This window comes from Zea mays, chromosome 7, assembly GCF_902167145.1.
Source record: "Zea mays cultivar B73 chromosome 7, Zm-B73-REFERENCE-NAM-5.0, whole genome shotgun sequence".
NCBI classification, from domain to species: Eukaryota; Viridiplantae; Streptophyta; class Magnoliopsida; order Poales; family Poaceae; genus Zea; species Zea mays.
The window spans coordinates 127,709,979-127,727,305 of NC_050102.1; positions in this window are offsets into that span (position 1 = coordinate 127,709,979).

Consider the following 17,327-nt stretch of genomic DNA (forward strand, 5'->3'; position numbering starts at 1 on the left):
TTCAGTGCCTCAGTCGTGTTCTTCACCCCCCGCGCCTTCCTTCGGGTGCCGACGCCACAGTTTCGACCGTTCCAAGCAAGCACTGGTAGACCTTCCGCTTCAGCTGCTCGACGGTCTCGGTCGAGCCAGTCGCTCGTCTTCTTGAGCTGCGATAGCCGGGCCACGATCCTCCCGCCGCCGTCCCCACCCTTGGGTTGTCCCCACATGTGTTCCCTCGTGTTCCTACTTCCACCCTCCATCACGAATCCTGACTCGAGTGCATACTCCAGGAAGCTCAGGAACCACGACCGATACTCCCTTCTCAGCGCAATCCATGACGTGCAGATCTCCTTGAAACCGTCCTCCTGGGCCCACTCGGCCTTCTCGCTGCCTGTTGGCGTCTCGGACCCGGGGGCCCCTCAACCGAACCGACTAGTGAATTTTGTGCCGCGTGTCCCTGCCCAGATGGGTTGATGCAAGATGAAACACAAGAGGAGGGATGATGCTTATATTATCTTGCACCGGGGTGCTTATAGTAGGGGTTACAAGCTTCGTGAGAGAGGGAACCGAACCCAGGTCTCTTGAGGAGTCTAGTGTTGCAGAGTGGAGTTCGATGTTTGAGTGAGTTCGTCTTCGTCATCCTTTCCACCCCCCCTTCTCTTGGGAAGGCCCCGGGTATCCCCTTTTATAGATACAAGGGGATGGTCCAGCTGTACATATGGGGGTGTAGCTATGTGCTAACGTGGCCAGCGGAGAAGTGCTTGAGCCCTGTAGAAGCATAGCTGGCGGTGCGGCCCTGGGTCCTGCTGATGTTTCTTTGCTTTCGTAGAGAGCTTGAGAACAGTCGACGTCATGGACGCATGCAGGGGACAATCATTACCTTACCTGCTGCCGGAGTAATCTAGATGTGACACCGGTCTTGTTCCTTCGTAGCCTGAGGCGGCTATCTAGAGGTAGGGTAATGATGTATCCCCTGTAGCATAGTCGGTCTGAGGCCGAGGTCGGGCGAGGCGGTGACTTCTCCAGAGGCTGAGGCCGAGGTCGGGCGAGGCGGAGACCTCTCCTGAGGCCGAGGCCAAGGTCGGGCGAGGCGGAGACCTTCTCCCGAGGCCGAGGCTGAGGCTGAGGCCTGAGGTCAGGCGAGGTCGTGATTCCTCCCGAGGCCGAGGCCGAGGTCAGGCGAGGCGGAGACCTTCTCCCGAGGCCGAGGCTGAGGCCGAGGCCTAGGGTCGGGCGAGGCGGAGCTCCCTGTTGCGCCCGAGGCTAAACTCGGGAGAGGTCGTGACTTACTGTTGTTAGTCTTACCCCGGTGGTTGGCACAGTAGTCGAAACGGGGTGAATAGTGTTGTCTTCCTGTCAGAACAATCAGTAAAGGGGCGAAGTGACTGCGGTCATTTCGACCTTGCCAACTGAGGCGCGCGTGTCAGGATAAGGTGTCAGGTGATCCTTGCATTAAATGCGCATGCGATACGGTCGACGGTAAGGCGATTCGACCGAGGTTGCTATACGACAAAGTTTGCCCGAGCTTTAGCCTCAGGCGAGCCGGGGGTGCGCCCGCTGCCTGAGGAGGCCCTCGGGCGAGGCGTGAATCTGTCCAGGACTACTGTTCTTGCTCGAGGTCGTGCTCGGGCGAGACGAGATCGTGTCTCTTGGTAGATGAGGCTTTAACTTTGCGCTGTGCTTACCAGCCTTGACGGTCTATTTTGAAGATGTTTTTCAGCCATGCTTAGGAGTATTAGGGGTACCCCTAATTACAGTACCCGACAGTAGTCCCCGAGCCTCAAAGGGAGTGTAGGCACTCGCTTGGAGGTTCTGCCGGATTTTTTGCAAGGGGGCTAGCCTCTCGGTTATATTTTGTTCCGATGGCTGCGCACGAGCGCACCCGTCAGGTGTAGCCCCCGAGGCCTTGGAGGAGTGGTTTGACTCCTCTGAGGTCTTAATTCTTCTTGTGATTCCTCGGTCGGCCTTGTTGTTCTCTCATGCGGCCTGGCCGCAGCCCGGGCACATGGTCAGGCTCCAAGTTTTTAAGCTGGTTTGTCGACGTGGTCAACAATTTAGCCGCAGCTTGGTGCGAGAGCAGCCCCTGAGCCTCTGCACGGAGCAAGAGGACGATCGAGGACCGTCTCGGCTTTTCATAGTACGCCCCTTCGTTGCCTTTCCACAAGGAGGAAGGGGGGAACGCGCCGTGTTACCCTTGGTGGGCACCGAACACGGTGTTTCTAGTGAGTTGCTAACGGGTAATCCGAATGTGCCCTTGGGCCATTTCTAAGTATTTTGGTGATTTAGTGTCCAACACAAGTGCTTAAATGTAAAATGGTGGACAAAGTACAAACCAAGGATAAAGGTATGTTTCTTAGACTTAGTACATTGTTTTATGGACTAATGTATTGTGTCTAAGTGCTGGAAACAGGAAAAATCCAATTGGAAATGTCTTGGCTCGAGCCCCGTTCGATAAGGGTCGGCTAGTGGCCTAGAGGCGCGCTCCAAAAGTACCTGCGGGTGATTTGCTGGACCCGGACCCATTCGATAGGGTCCGAGGGCTCGGTGCCTCCCTTCAGTGGGATTCCATTACAAATCATTCCCGCTGGTATCGGAAATGTCTTAGGGTACCTCGGGAGCGTAGCTCGAGCCTTGGCCATGTAACGGACGTACCCAGGGTCATCCCTAACTTTGCACGCTCTAGGGCAGCTGTCGAATCCCTTTGAGGGGCTAGCCTTCGAACCCCTGATCAGTAAAGGGCTTGGAGCCCGAGTGCTCTGGGGCGGTCGCCGAACCCTGCGGGGCACAACCTTCGAACCCCTGATCAGTAAGAGGGCTCGGGGCCCGTATCCTTTGCTGCGAAGGACTCCTTCGAAATGTCCCTTTTCCCGATCCCTGCGGAGAGAGAGAAATAGAGAGGAAAGGAAGAAAGGAGATATTTCGAAACAGTGTGGCACACCTTTTTTGAGGCAGTCATCATAACGGAGGCGAAACGGTGCCCGCCCGCCTGCCAGAGGAGACGTGTGTCCTGCCAGGGAGTTAATGCGACGGGACGAGCGACTCGCAGGGTATCTGTTGCGCGTGCGCGAGTCGTTCGAGGAATGGAACACGGGTGCGTCGTCTTTATGCTGTAGGAGAGGGCTCCTCTGCCGCTTCGGGGGAGGATGCGAGCCTGTAGGTAGGACCAGGGCCTAGTTGGTGGTTGGACCGCTGCTTCCGTATGTCTGTTGCTGCAATTACTGCCGGTCCGCCTATGGTCATACCAACCGTCATGTCTATCCCCACGGCTGACTGGCCCGTGACCGTCGCACTTGATTGGCACTATTGGGTCATGCGCGGGGCTGCCTCGAGTCGCTGCACTGGTTCTGTAGTCCTGAGAAGATGCGACATTGGCATAAGTGGCGGTGCGGTTTCTTTGCACGTGGTAACCGGTGCGCCGGTTACATGACATGTGGGCTCGAGCCTCCATGCTGGACCGCTAGTTGCAACGAAGCTGAAAGGGTGCACAACCGTGGTGCGGTCGCGCGCTTCTTGCGTGGTGGTCCGCCTTTTCGACCGCTGGTTTCGGTGAGGATGAGAGAGCGCTTAACCGTGGGGTGGTTGCATGCTTCGTGCGAGGCAGTTCGCCATCTTCGTGTTTCGGGTCAGTTTGTATGACATGTGGGACCTAGCCCCCACGTCGTAGGGCGGGAACCCTGGAGCACGTCGGGGGAGACTTTGCCTGTGATGCTTCGCGGCGCGAGTGGGGAGATCTGTCTTTAAAAAGAGATCGATCTTCCGGGCAGTAGCCATGCCTTTGCTCTTCTCGCATCCATCGTGTCTTTCCATCTTCCGGGCCTCCAGATGGGGTGCACCGGTGTTGCCTTCTTCTTCCTGCCGTTGGAGGAGCACGACCTCGTGGGGTTTGGTGCTCTTTAGTCATCGCTCGGCTTCAAGGATTTTCATCATGCAGCCCGGCTGCAGTTTCCCGCCAGTGGTCACCCAGAATGATGACCACCAGCCTTGTGGCAGAGAAGAGCGAGCCGGGCTGTGGCCTCCCCCCTGCCCTCAGCTTCAAGGATGTTCATCATCCATGCTGGGGGCGAGGGCAAGCCGAGTTGGGGTCCTGCCTTCCGCATAGGCTGGCAACCCGCTTCTTCCTCCAGCATTCGGGGGAGAAGGGCGTTTGCCAGCCTTGCGGAGCAGGCGAACTGCCACCTGCTGCCTGGTCAGGGTGTGGTTGTCCATCCACCGCACGGGCGACGACCGTGCCGTGCACAGGTCGGCCGCGTCCACGGCCCGTCCCGCGCTGTCGGCCACACCAGGGGGTCGTACAAGACGTCGTACGCCGTAGGGGCGGTGTCCGCGTTCCTGGATGGTCTTGTCCTCACTCTGTGGCGAGGACGGGAGCGAGGACCTCCTTGTGCGCGCTGGGGCAGCCGCCATTCGCCGGGGCGGCGTCAGTGCGCAGGTGGCCGCTGTCGTCGGTGCTAAGGTGGTGGCCGTCGGTGAGCCACTTGGAGTTTGTTATCTTGCAGCCCTTCCGGTGTGGAGGTAGTTCATTCCTGCGGGAATGGAGCTGGGGTCCCGTTTGTAAGGGAATGTAATGGCATTTGCCTGAGAGCAAAATGTAATTGCTTTAAGTACTAAGACATCTGCGTGGGTTGGGAAAACTACCGAGGGTGCTGTCGATGTAGCATAGTTATCCCAAGTGTGTGTGTTTGTTTTCTGTGGCTGCTGAGGCCTGAACATTTGGGTATTTGAGTATAAAGCCGTGTTTCTTTCCTCTTATTTCGAGCATTGGGACTTGTTCATCGGTAGCAGAATCACTTATCTGAGCGTGAGCTACCTTTCACGGAAGGTGATGAGTAAGGTATCCGTATCCCGGAGGCATAGGAGTCCCTTGGCTCGGTCGGCCTTGCCGTTTGAGGTCTCTCTTGTCGTTTTTAGGATTCCGCTATCGATATAGTCGAAAGGAACGAAAGTCGTTTCGGTAGAAAACTTTTCTGAGGAAAATTTTGCCGCAGAGGGGGTTTCCCCCTTCTAGACCCGAGGCGACCGCTCGGGCCGGGACCCTTGCAGAGGGCCTGGCCGTGACCGTTGGGTCTGCCCGGTCCGCCCAAGCCATGGCCTCACAGCAGCGTGCCTGGGCCGAAGGTATGTTTTGCCTGCTTTGCGACTTTATTTTAGCTTCATCCTTTTCCTCGTGTCTGAAGAATATCGTCCGGTTGTCTTCAGGGTTCGAGGCGGCTCTCGACGAGTCCGTCAAGAACTGCAAGACGCTTGCCTAGGCGGCTGAGCAGAAAGAGGCCGACCACATGGCCATGTCCGAGGCCATCTCGGCCTTCTGCTGGACCTTTGGCCTCGACGACGTCCCCTTGGGCAGCTCCCCCCAGAGTCGCCTGCGGGCCTTGGGCGGCCACGTGCGCAGGAGACTCCGTGGGGTGCTGCACCACGGTGTTAGGCGGGCCTTCGCCGTCCTTGCTTCCCACTACGACGTAGATTTGGAGCGGGTCAGCGAAGGCTACTGCCTACCTGATGACGAGGACGCTGCCCTAGCGGAGGTCCAAAGGCTTGATGCGGCTGCCGAGGGCCTAGGCGCGGTGTTGGCTTCCTTTTTTGAGATGGAGATCCTTTCGCCTGTCTCATCATCCGAGGCCGGGCCAGATTCCGCCGCAGGTAGGAACGACGCCGAGGGTGCTGCTCCTCCCTCTACCGACACCAGAGCCTGATGGGGAACAGTTTATTCTAAGTATGTGTATGTTTCTTGCGGCCGCTGAGGCCTAAACATTTTTAGTGTTAGATTATAAAGCTGCATTTTCTTTCCTCTTGTTTCGAGCGTTATGACTTGTTCGGTAGCAGAATCACTTATCTGGGCGCGAGTTACTTTTCGCGGAAGGTGATGAGTGAGGTATCATATCCCGGAGGCATAGGAGTCCCTCGGCTCGGTCGGCCTTGCCGTTCAAATTCTCTCTCGCTCGTTTTTAGGATTCCGTTATCGATATAGTTGAAAGGCACGAAAGTCGTTTCGGTAGAAAACTTTTCCGAGGAAAATTTTGACGCAGAGGGGGTTCCCCCCTTCTAGCCCCCGAGGGAGGGCCGGTTTTTGCTAAGGCAAGGCCGATCCTCCCTTGACAGCTAGACTTTTTATTTATACATGTAAAGGGACTGAGGTACATGAACGACTTGAAACACTTTAAGGGTAAAAGCGACGTAGTTGTTCGATGTTCCAAGCATTGTTGTAGACCTCCCCTTGATCGTTGGCCAGCTTGTATGTCCCGGGCTTCAAAATTTTGGTGATGATGAACGGCCCTTCCCAGGGAGGAGTAAGCTTGTGGCACCCTCGGGCGTCTTGTCGTAGCCGAAGCAATAAAATCTCCCACCAGAAAGCCTCAGGGCCGAACCCTTCGGGCGTGGTAGCGTCTCAGAGACTGCTGATACCGTGCTGAGTGTAGTAAGGCCACATCCCGAGCCTCTTCCAGCTAGTCCAGTGAATCCTCTCAGCTGGTCTGGTTGTTTTGGTCGTCGTATGCCTTTGTCCTCGGGGAGCCGTATTCTAAGTCTGTGGGTAGGATGGCCTCGACCCCATAGACTAGGAAAAATAGCGAGAAACCTGTGGCCCTGCTCGGCGTCGTCCTCAGACTCCAAACCACCGAGGGTAGCTCTTTTATCCACCACTTGTCAAACTTGTTGAGGTCGTTGTAGATCCTTGGTTTTAGCCCCTGCAAAATCATGCCATTGGCGCGCTCCACCTGCCCATTTGTCATTGGGTGAGCAATGGCGGCCCAGTCCACACGGATGTGGTGGCCTTCGCAGAAGTCTAGGAACTTTTTCCCAGTGAATTGCGTGCCATTGTCAGTGATGATGGAGTTTGGGATCCCAAAGCGGTGGATGATATTTGTAAAGAACGTCACCGCCTGTTCGGACCCGATGCTGGTTAAGGATCGGACTTCGATCCACTTGGAGAATTTGTCGATGGCGACCAACAGGTGCGTGAAGTCCCTGGGTGCCTTCTGCAAGGGACCGACGAGGTCTAGACCCCACATGGCAAACGACCAAGTGATAGGTATTGTCTGTAGAGCCTGAGCGGGCAGGTGCGTCCGTCTCGCGTAGAATTGACACCCTCGGTAGGAGCGTACAATCCTAGTGGCGTCGGCCACTGCGGTCGGCCAGTAGAAACCTTGTCGAAAAGCATTTCCTACGAAGGCTCGAGGTGCTGCATGGTGACCGCAAGCCCCCGAGTGTAGTTCTTGTAACAACTCTTGTCCTCGGGCGACAGATATGCATCGTTGGAGAATGCCTGAGGGGCTGCGGTGGTACAACTCTTTTTCATCACCCAGTAAAACGAACATCTTGGCGCGCCGAGCCAGTCACCGAGCTTCGACTTTGTCAAGGGGCAGCTCTCCCTGGAGGAGATATTCCAAGTAAGGGGTCTGCCAATCTGGGACTGGTGTGACCCCATTTCGCTCCACCTCGACGCGTAGGGCTTCACCCTCGGCGGCCGAGGGTACCTCGGGCTGGGCTGATGTCTCCTTGGGTTCGGGCGCGTTGTTGAGTTTGACGGATGGTTGATATATGTCCCTAGAGAAGACATTCGGGGGAACCGTTGTCTGTCCCGAGGCTATCTTAGCCAGCTCATCTGCAGTCTCGTTGTACCGTTGAGCAACATGGTTGAGTTCCAGCCCATAGAACTTATCTTCCAAGCGCCGAACTTCGTCGCAGTAGGCCTCCATTTTTTGGTCGCGGCAGTGATAGTTCTTCATGACTTGGTCAATAATGAGTTGCAAGTCGCCACGAGCGTCGAGGCACCGAACCCCTAGCTCGACGGTGATGCGCAACCCATTAACCAAGGCCTCGTATTCGGCCACGTTGTTTGACGCCGGAAAATGGAGGCGTATTACGTAACACACATGTTCTCCGAGGGGTGAGATGAAGAGCAAGTCCGTGCCTGCTCCGGTTTTCATCAACGACCCATCGAAGTACATGGTCCAAAGTTCGGCTTGGATTGGAGCCGTTGGCAAAAGGGTGTCGTTCCACTCAGCCAGGAAGTCGGCCAAGACTTGGGATTTTATGGCCTTCGGAGGAGCGAATGAAAGTGTTTCCCCCATGAGTTCCACATCCCATTTTGCTATCCTACTCGAGGCCTCTCGGCACTGGATGATCTCTCCCAGGGGGAAGGATGACACCACAGTCACTGGATGAGACTCGAAGTAGTGTCGCAGCTTTCGCCGTGTTAGAATCACTGCGTACAGTAGCTTCTGGATTTGCGGGTAGCGGATTTTAGTCTCGGATAGCACCTCGCTGATGAAGTAGGCTAGCCTCTGGATGAGCAGTGCATGCGCCTCTTCTCGCCTCTCGACTACGACCGCAGCGCTGACCACCTGAGTGGTTGCGGCGACATAAATCAAGAGGGCTTCTCCCGCATCGGGGGCACCAAGATGGGCGCATTAGTAAGGAGTGCCTTTAAGTTTCCTAGGGCTTCTTCGGCCTCGGGAGTCCAAGTGAAGCGCTCGGCCTTCCTTAAGAGGCGGTACAAGGGCAATCCTTTCTCGCCAAGGCGCGAGATGAAGCGGCTCAGAGCCGCAAGGCATCCCATGACCCTTTGTACCCCTTTTAAATCTTTGATGGGCCCCATGTTGGTGATGGCCGTGATTTTCTCCGGGTTGGCCTCGATGCCTGGTTTGGAGACGATGAACCCTAGGAGCATGCCTCGGGGGACTCCGAAGACACACTTCTCGGGATTGAGTTTTACGCTCTTCGCTTTTAGGCACCTGAACGTCACCTCAAGGTCAGAGAGGAGGTCGGAGGCCTTCCTTGTCTTGACAATGATGACATCGACGTAAGCCTCGACCGTTCTGCCGATGTGCTCTCCGAACACATGGTTCATGCACCTTTGGTATGTGGCACCTGCATTCCTCAAACCAAATGGCATAGTAGTTTAACAATACATGCCAAAAGGTGTGATAAAAGAAGTCGCGAGCTGGTCGGATTCTTTCATCTTGATTTGGTGATAGCCTGAATAAGCATCGAGGAAAGATAGGGTTTCGCACCCAGCGGTGGAGTCCACAATTTGATCGATGCGAGGCAGAGGGTAGGGAACCTTTGGACATGCTTTATTCAGCCCAGTGTAGTCTACACACATCCTCCATTTCCCCCCTTTTTTCTTTACAAGTACAGGGTTAGCTAACCATTCTAGATGGAATACCTCTTTGATGAACCCTGCAGCCATTAGCTTGTGGACCTCCTCGCCTATGGCTCTGCGCTTTTCTTCATCAAAATGGCGCAGGTGCTGTTTCACGGGTCGGGCTCCGGCTCGGATGTCCAGTGAGTGCTCGGCGACATCCCTCGGTATGCGTGGCATGTCCGAGGGACTCCACGCAAAAATTTCGGCGTTTGCGTGGAGAAAGTCGACGAGCACTGCTTCCTATTTGGGGTCGAGCTCGGAGCCGATCCTGACTTTCTTGCCGGCGTCGTTGCTGGGGTCGAGAGGGACGGACTTAATCGCCTCGGCTGGTTCAAAGTTGCCGGCGTGCCGCTTCACGTCGGACGCCTCTTTGGAGAGGTAATCCAGGTCGGCGATGAGGGCTTCGAACTCAGCGAGGGCTTCGACGTACTCCACGCATTCCATGTCGCACTCGTAAGCATGGTGGTATGTGGATCCGATAGTGATGGTTCCCTTGGGGCCTGGCATCTTGAGCTTGAGGTACGTGTAGTTGGGGACGGCCATGAACTTGGCGTAGCACGGTCTTTCCAATACCGCATGATAGGTCCCTCAGAACCCGACTACCTCGAAAGTGAGGGTTTCCTTTCGGAAGTTGGAGGGAGTTCCGAAGCAGACGGGCAAATCAAGTTGCCCAAGGGGCAGGACACGCTTGTCGGGGACAATCCCGTGAAAGGGTGCTGCACCGGCCCGGATCACGGATCGATCAACCCCCAAGAGCTCTAGGCTCTCGGCGTAGATGATGTTGAGGCTGCTGCCTCCGTCCATGAGGACCTTGGAGAGCCTAGCGTTGCCAATGACAGGGTCGACGACAAGCGGGTACCTTCTTGGGCTCGGTACGTAGTCAGGGTGGTCGTCTTGGTCGAAGGTGATGGGCTTGTCGAACCAGTCTAGGTAGACTGGCGTCGCTACCTTCACCGAACAGACCTCTCGGCGTTCTTGCTTGTGGTGTCGAGCCGAGGCATCCGCCACTTGCCCACCATAGATCATGAAGCAGTTATGGACCTCTGGGAACTCTTCTTCCCTGTTTCCTCCTTTCTTGTTGTTGTCTTGGTCCATGCCACCCTCCACCGAGGGTCCAGCCTTATTGAAGTAACGCCGGAGCATGTCGCGCTCTTCAAGGGTGTGCTTGACAGGACCCCTGTGATAGGGGCACGACTCCTTGAGCATCTTGTCGAACACGTTGGCCCCTCCGGGAGGCTTCCGAGGATTCCTGTGCTCGGCAGTAGCGATGAGATCCGCGTCAATGGCGTTGCGTTTTGCTTGCGCCTTCTTCCTGGTCTTCTTCTTCATGCCACGCTGGACGGACGCCTCAGGGTCGTCTTCCTTCTGCCTTCCCTGAGGCTGCTTGTCCTTCCAGAAGATGGCTTCGACCGCCTCCTGACCAGAGGCGAACTTGGTGGCTATGTCCATCAATTCGCTCGCCTTGGTGGGTGTCTTGCATCCCAGTTTGCTTACCAGGTCTCGGCAAGTGGTGCCGGCGAGGAATGCTCCGATGACGTCTGAGTCGGTGATGTTAGGCAACTCGGTGCACTGCTTTGAAAACCGCCGGATGTACTCTCGCAGGGATTCCCCTGGCTACTGGCGGCAGCTCTGGAGATCCCACGAGTTCCTAGGGCATACGTACGTACCTTGGAAATTTCCAGCGAAGGCCTTGACTAGGTCGTCCTAGTCGAAGATCTGCGCAGGAGGCAGATGCTCTAGCCAGGCCCGGGCAGCGTCGGAGAGGAAAAGGGGGAGGTTGCGGATGATGAGGTTGTCGTCGTTCGTCCCTCCCAACTGGCACGCCAGCCAATAATCCGCGAGCCACAACTTTGGCCTCGTCTCCCCTGAGTACTTGGTAATGGTAGTCGGGGCTCGAAACCGGGCTGGGAACGGTGCCCGTCGTATGGCCCAGCTGAAGACCCGCGGACCTGGTGGTTAGGACGAGGGGCTCCGATCTTCCTCGCTGTCATACCGTCCCCCATGTCTGGGGTGGTAGCCTCGGCGCACCTTTTCCTTGAGGCAGGCTCGACGGTCGCAGCGGTGTTGCTCGTCGCCGAGGCGATCCTGGGCTGTAGGTGCCTCGTCTCATGTGTGCTCCGGGGGACCGAGGCCTCGCGCATGTGTTGGGAGGACACCGCGTGATGCTCCGAGGGGCATCCTCGCCTTTGGGAGGCAAAGCTCTCGGCTTGTCGGGCAGTGGCATTTTCCAGGAGGTCCTTGAGTTCTCCCTGGATACGTCGCCCCTCAATGGTGGATGGCTCCGGCATCGTTCGAAGTAACATCGCCGCTGCAGCTAGGTTCTGGCCGGCCCAATTGAAGGCCGGGGGCAGCCCTGCCCTGGCATCATCAATAATACGACGCTGGACATCCCGGGCCCGATGACACGCTCCTCCGGCAAGTGCTCGGCCTGCCCACTCTTACTCGAGGTTTTGTCGAAGCTGCACAAGTCGCCCCGTTTCTTCGTCGAGCTTGGCCTGCATCTCGTGGAGTTGCTCGAGCTGTGTGCCCTGATCCCCCGCAGGGACCCGGGCCACAGCTAGCTCCCGCGGGATCTCAACGCGAGACGTAGGTGAAAGGGCGCCGTCATTTCCTGGCATGCCGGGGTGGTTGTCTCCGTCGTGATCCTCCTGATCGATGTGGAAACACTCGCGAGTTGGGTCGTAACCCTCGTCGTCAAGGTTGTGGCCATCATCAGAGCAGCCGGAGAAAAAGTGGTCACATGCGGATATGAAGTCTCGCATGGCACTGGGATCACGGAGTCCAGAGAAATCTCAGCTGAAGTCGGGGTCATCCTCTTCCTCGGAACCCGCGGGTCTGAAGGTTGAGATGGCCGTCAGTAGGTCCCAAGTTGACCACATATGGTACCCTAGAAGGTCAGGATATGCCTTTGCGAAAGCGTTTGCCGAAGTGGGGTCGCTTGGTGGGTCGAAGCTGAATCTAAAGGGAATAGGATGGAAAACTGATGGTACCTACTGGTTGGTGGACGGCGGTGAAGTTGCATCGGAGATGGAATGTGTCGTTATCTCAGGTGCGAGACTAATGCCCGACAAGTCCCTCGCAAGGGTGCCGACATCATCAGTTCGCCTGGGGTTGGCACGTTGCTGGGAAGCGACACCCGTTGTTGTCCCAGGTGCGAGGATAACACCCGACATGTCCTCCGTAGGGGTGCCGGCGTCGTCGACTCGCTCTGGTCCGACAGCCGATGAGGTGCTGCCTCCCGCCTGGCCATGGTCGCTCCGTCTCCTCCTCCTCCAGCGAGGAGGGTGGCGGGGCAAACCCGGGTATTCCTCTTCCGCCACGGGGAGATGTCGTCGTCGAGTTCGCCTCCGCCGAGCAAGCCGACGACCGTCGTTGTTGCCATGCTGCGGGGGGAGGAGTACCATGTCGTAGCTGCCGTCGGGGGACATGAACTCAAGACTCCCAAAGCGGAGCACTGTCCCAGGCTGAAGAGGCTGCTAAAGATTGTCCATCTGGAACCTCACGGGAAAGTGTTGTTAACATGCAGTGAGCCCCTACCTGGCGCGCCAACTTTCGGCGTCTCGGACCCGGGGGGCCCTCAACCGAACCGACTAGTGAATTTTGTGCCGCGTGTCCCTGCCCAGATGGGTTGATGCAAGATGAAACACAAGAGGAGGGATGAGGCTTATATTATCTTGCACCGGGGTGCTTGCAGTAGGGGTTACAAGCTTCGTGAGAGAGGGAAACGGACCCAGGTCTCTTGAGGAGTCTAGTGTTGCGGAGTGGAGTTCGATGTTTGAGTGAGTTCGTCTCCATCGTCCTTTCCACCCCCTTCTCTTGGGAAGGCCCTGGGTATCCCCTTTTATAGATACAAGGGGATGGTCCAGCTGTACATATGGGGGTGTAGCTATGTGCTAACGTGGCCGGCGGAGAAGTGCTTGAGCCCTGTAGAAGCATAGCTGGCGGTGCAGCCCTGGGTCCTGCTGACGTTTCTTTGCTTTCGTAGAGAGCTTGAGAACAATCGACATCATGGACGCATGCAGGGAACCATCATTACCTTACCTGCTGCCAGAGTAATCTAGATGTGACACCGGTCTTGTTCCTTCGTAGCTTGAGGCGGTTAGCTAGAGGTAGGGTAATGATGTATCCCCTGTAGCGTAGTCGGTCCGAGGCCGAGGTCGGGCGAGGCGGTGACTTCTCCTGAGGCCGAGGCCAAGGTCGGGCGAGGCGGAGACCTCTCCTGAGGCCGAGGCCTGGGGTCGGGCGAGGCGGAGACCTTCTCCCGAGGCCGAGGCTGAGGCCGAGGCCTGGGGTCGGGTGAGGCGGAGCTCCTTGTTGCACCCGAGGCTGAACTCGGGAGAGGTCGTGACTTACTGTTGTTAGTCTTACCCCAGTGGTTGGCACAGTAGTCGGAACAGGGTGAATAGTGTTGTCTTCCTGTCAGAACGATCAGTAAAGGGGCGAAGTGACTGCGGTCATTTCGACCTTGCCAACTGAGGCGCGTGTGTCCGGATAAGGTGTCAGGTGATCCTTGCATTAAATGCGCATGCGATACGGTCGGCGGTAAGGCGATTCGGCCGAGGTTGCTATACGACAAAGTTTGCCCGAGCTTTAGCCTTGGGCGAGCCGGGGGTGCGCCCGCAGCCTGAGGAGGCCCTCGGGCGAGGCGTGAATCCGTCCGGGACTACTGTTCTTGCCCGAAGCCGGGCTCGGGCGATACGAGATCGTGTCGCTTGGTAGATGAGGCTTTAACTTTGCACTGTGCTTACCAGCCTTGACGGTCTGTTTTGAAGATGTTTTTCAGCCCTGCTTAGGAGTATTAGGGGTACCCCTAATTACGGTCCCCGACACTGCCCCTGAAACCGTTTTTGGGGATCCTTAGCTGTGTTGCATGTACCGGCTCTGTTCTGGTGGTGGGACACGGTAGTAGCCTTCCTCAATGGCTTTTCCTTCTTCGGCCGAGGTTCTTTTCTAGGCTCAGGTGAATAGGCGTTCCACACAACACTTTGCTCGACGATGAGCCAGCTTAGCTGGAAAAGCTTGGTGATTGTAGCTTGTGGATTCGCTTCATAAGATCCCCTTATCTCAGAAAAAATCCTATAGAGGCACATACGAGATTAGAGTTATTCATCCACTTAATAGCCCCCTAAAAAAGGCTCGACATAAAAGAAAGCAAGCAAGATCCTGTGATGCACTGCAGAATCAGAGGTAAAGCCTATTCCATGCAAACTCATGTTGTTCCAGTATTTTTGTGTGTGTGGTTATTCTGTTCACAGAGCACTGAATTGCAGCGGCAAGGTGCTTCCCCGATGTATGAGAAAAGTTAATGGCTGCCTGACTTTTTGATTATTTTGTTTTCGTGATTATGGTTCCTCCCCGGTTCCTAAGTATTGTATTTGCATGGAGTGTCCATAGAATATGCATCTGCATCTAGATAAGTATCTGAGTTTCACAACACAATCAAAAAATCTGAATTAAAAAATCCTAGAATCCTGTCTAAACAGGCTAGGCTCTATTGGGTCGTATACTTGTATTATACAAACACATAATCAATTACCGAGAAGATGCTCCACCGCAGCATGTACCTATAAATATTACATGCCACTTTCTTAACTGGAGCAAAATTTCCACATGTTTATCTAGTGCAAAAACTTAAAATCAATGGGGATCTAGTGTTTTGGAATTTGTACGTCATCGTCAGCCAGGCCAGTAGAGAAAATGTTTTCTTATTTTTGTTAATATTTTTTTACTCTGTATGATATTTTAAAGAGTAAAAGATGATGAAATTAAAATGTTCTATGCCTTTAGAAAATTATATGTTAGTGATTGCACTTGCGCATTTAGCACATGGCTTGGAAATGTTGCAACTATTAAAAAAGTGGTTCATATGCTTGTTCAAGTGTGCTTATGATGTATCCACATGTTTCTCCACATTTCTTTTTTATAAATAGTTGTGCATTCAATCTTATAAATTGTACCCACATGTTTGTTCAAGTGTGCTTATGATGTATGGTTTATCTATCGTAGATGCCTCACAACAACTTAGAATTGGTTAGAACAAATTTGGAGCAAATGAGAGAGAGACGTAGAAAGAAGAAGCTAAGAGTAACATCCTTATTTTTTGCAAATGTCATGGGCATGATTGTGGACTATAATTATCAGAAAAGACCTAGACATCTTATGGATCCCTCTGAGGTGATAGAGAGAGATGTAGCTAGTCGGAAACAAATGCTAAGAAATCTGTATCAAGGATCAAATGTTTATTGCTATGACAGTTTGCGTCTAACAAAGAGATCCTTTTTGGACCTATGCACCATCTTACGTGACAAGTGTGATATGTGTGACACCTTGAATGTATCAGTAGAAGAAAAGGTTGCTATCTTTTTGCTTGTAGTGGGTCATGGCACAAGATGAGGATGATTCATAGCTCATACGGGTGGTCACTTGAACCAATTAGCCGCTATTTCAGTGAGGTGTTGAGAGGTGTTCTATCATTATGCCATGAATATATCAAGCTTCTTGATCCTTTAGCTGTACAACCTGAAGATTCTAAGTGGAGGTGGTTTGAAGATTGCATTGGAGCACTAGATGGTACACACATTGATGTTTATGTACATTTGGCTGATCAAGGGAGGTATAGGAATGTCACACCCAGGTTCTAGGGGCAACCAAAACCCAGGCACGTGATAAAATCACCAAGTGTGCTAGGATCAAGTCTCACACATATGATGACTCATGGTACAGAAATGAATGTCACATCATTAATATTTTACGGAGTTCTGTACAAAATAGTTAAATAATTACATCATACGAAGACAACGATCCATCAACCCAAAGTTGACTAGAAGACGATGGCCTAGACCACTCACGAACTCATCACGACATCCTTCACGTGCCTCATCCAGTGCTACCTGTCCTTGACCTGGGGGATGTGAGTACAACAAGGGTGCGCTCACATACGTTCATCGCTCAACAAGTTGTGGGGAATAATCTGCATGAACTCACCAAAGGTGGGAGCTCATGTGAAGTGTAAGGCTTACCAAATGAGATGGTTAAAGCTGAGCGTTGATTTTAGAGTTGGTCAAAATTTTATTAGTAGTTACAAAGTATAAGTATATATCAACCCAATTAAGTAAAAGATCACAATTGATAATAACACCCACGATACAATGCATATGAAAAATTAAGTTTAGTTCCATAGATTAATCATGCGAGAGTCCTGAGCTGCTCATGACCACGAGCAGGGCTGATATACCGGTTTTACACTCTACAGAGGTTGCACCCTTTACCCACAAGTCATGTATCCCGTCTAGCCAGGGTTAGCTAGACCCTTAGACACTTCTAAGGTGAATGGCTAGGGATCCACTACGAGGCCTTTACAAAGTTCCACTAGCTTCAGAAAACCCGCTACAGTTTCTAGGAAGGGCAATATAGGAATCCCTCGTCCGAAAAGCCATCCCAGCATAATCGACCCGAGAACCTCCCTATACCCAACTCCCCTACTACCTTGCCCCTTTTGGGTAAGGTAGTCCTCCACTAGCTTTCCTAATTAGTCAGCCAAGGCGGCCCATTTCACTCTTGTGGTAGCACGTGTTTCTCAAGTTAAGCTCCATGTTCCAATTAACACAATGATCTTGTCATGAACAATAATTAAAACAACAGTATAATTGGAACATGATCATAATGTAATATTAATCCCAAAACCAGATAGAGCAATAGCATAACTACCCAAAAGTTTAGTGGTAAACAAGGTGTAAGATAAACAAGTCTAGAAAAACCTATTAGATCCCATCAGATTAACCTGAGCATACCACAGTGATTAACAATAACATTATTGGGTAAAGAAAAGTGGTCAAGGGCACAACTTGCCTTAGACTTGCGATATCTAGGTACTTTACCAAATTGGTCTTCGGGTTTTTCGTGACCTCGCCTCTACTCGTAGAATACATACAATCAAGCAAATAATGGATATGGTAACATTACACCAAAGCATAAGAACAAACTGCGTAAGAATATTCTACGCACTGCTACGAGGTCGTAGGTTCGAGAACCACTAAAATCAGAGTTACGATTGAAAAGTTATAGTTTTCTAAAGTTTTATGCGAGTAACTAGGAAAACTTGTTTTTCGAGTTGCTTAATATAAATCATTATGAGTATAGTTAAAGAAATAACTAAGTTAACTTTAATACCAATTATAACTTGAGTAGAAATAGTATTTTAGCCAGA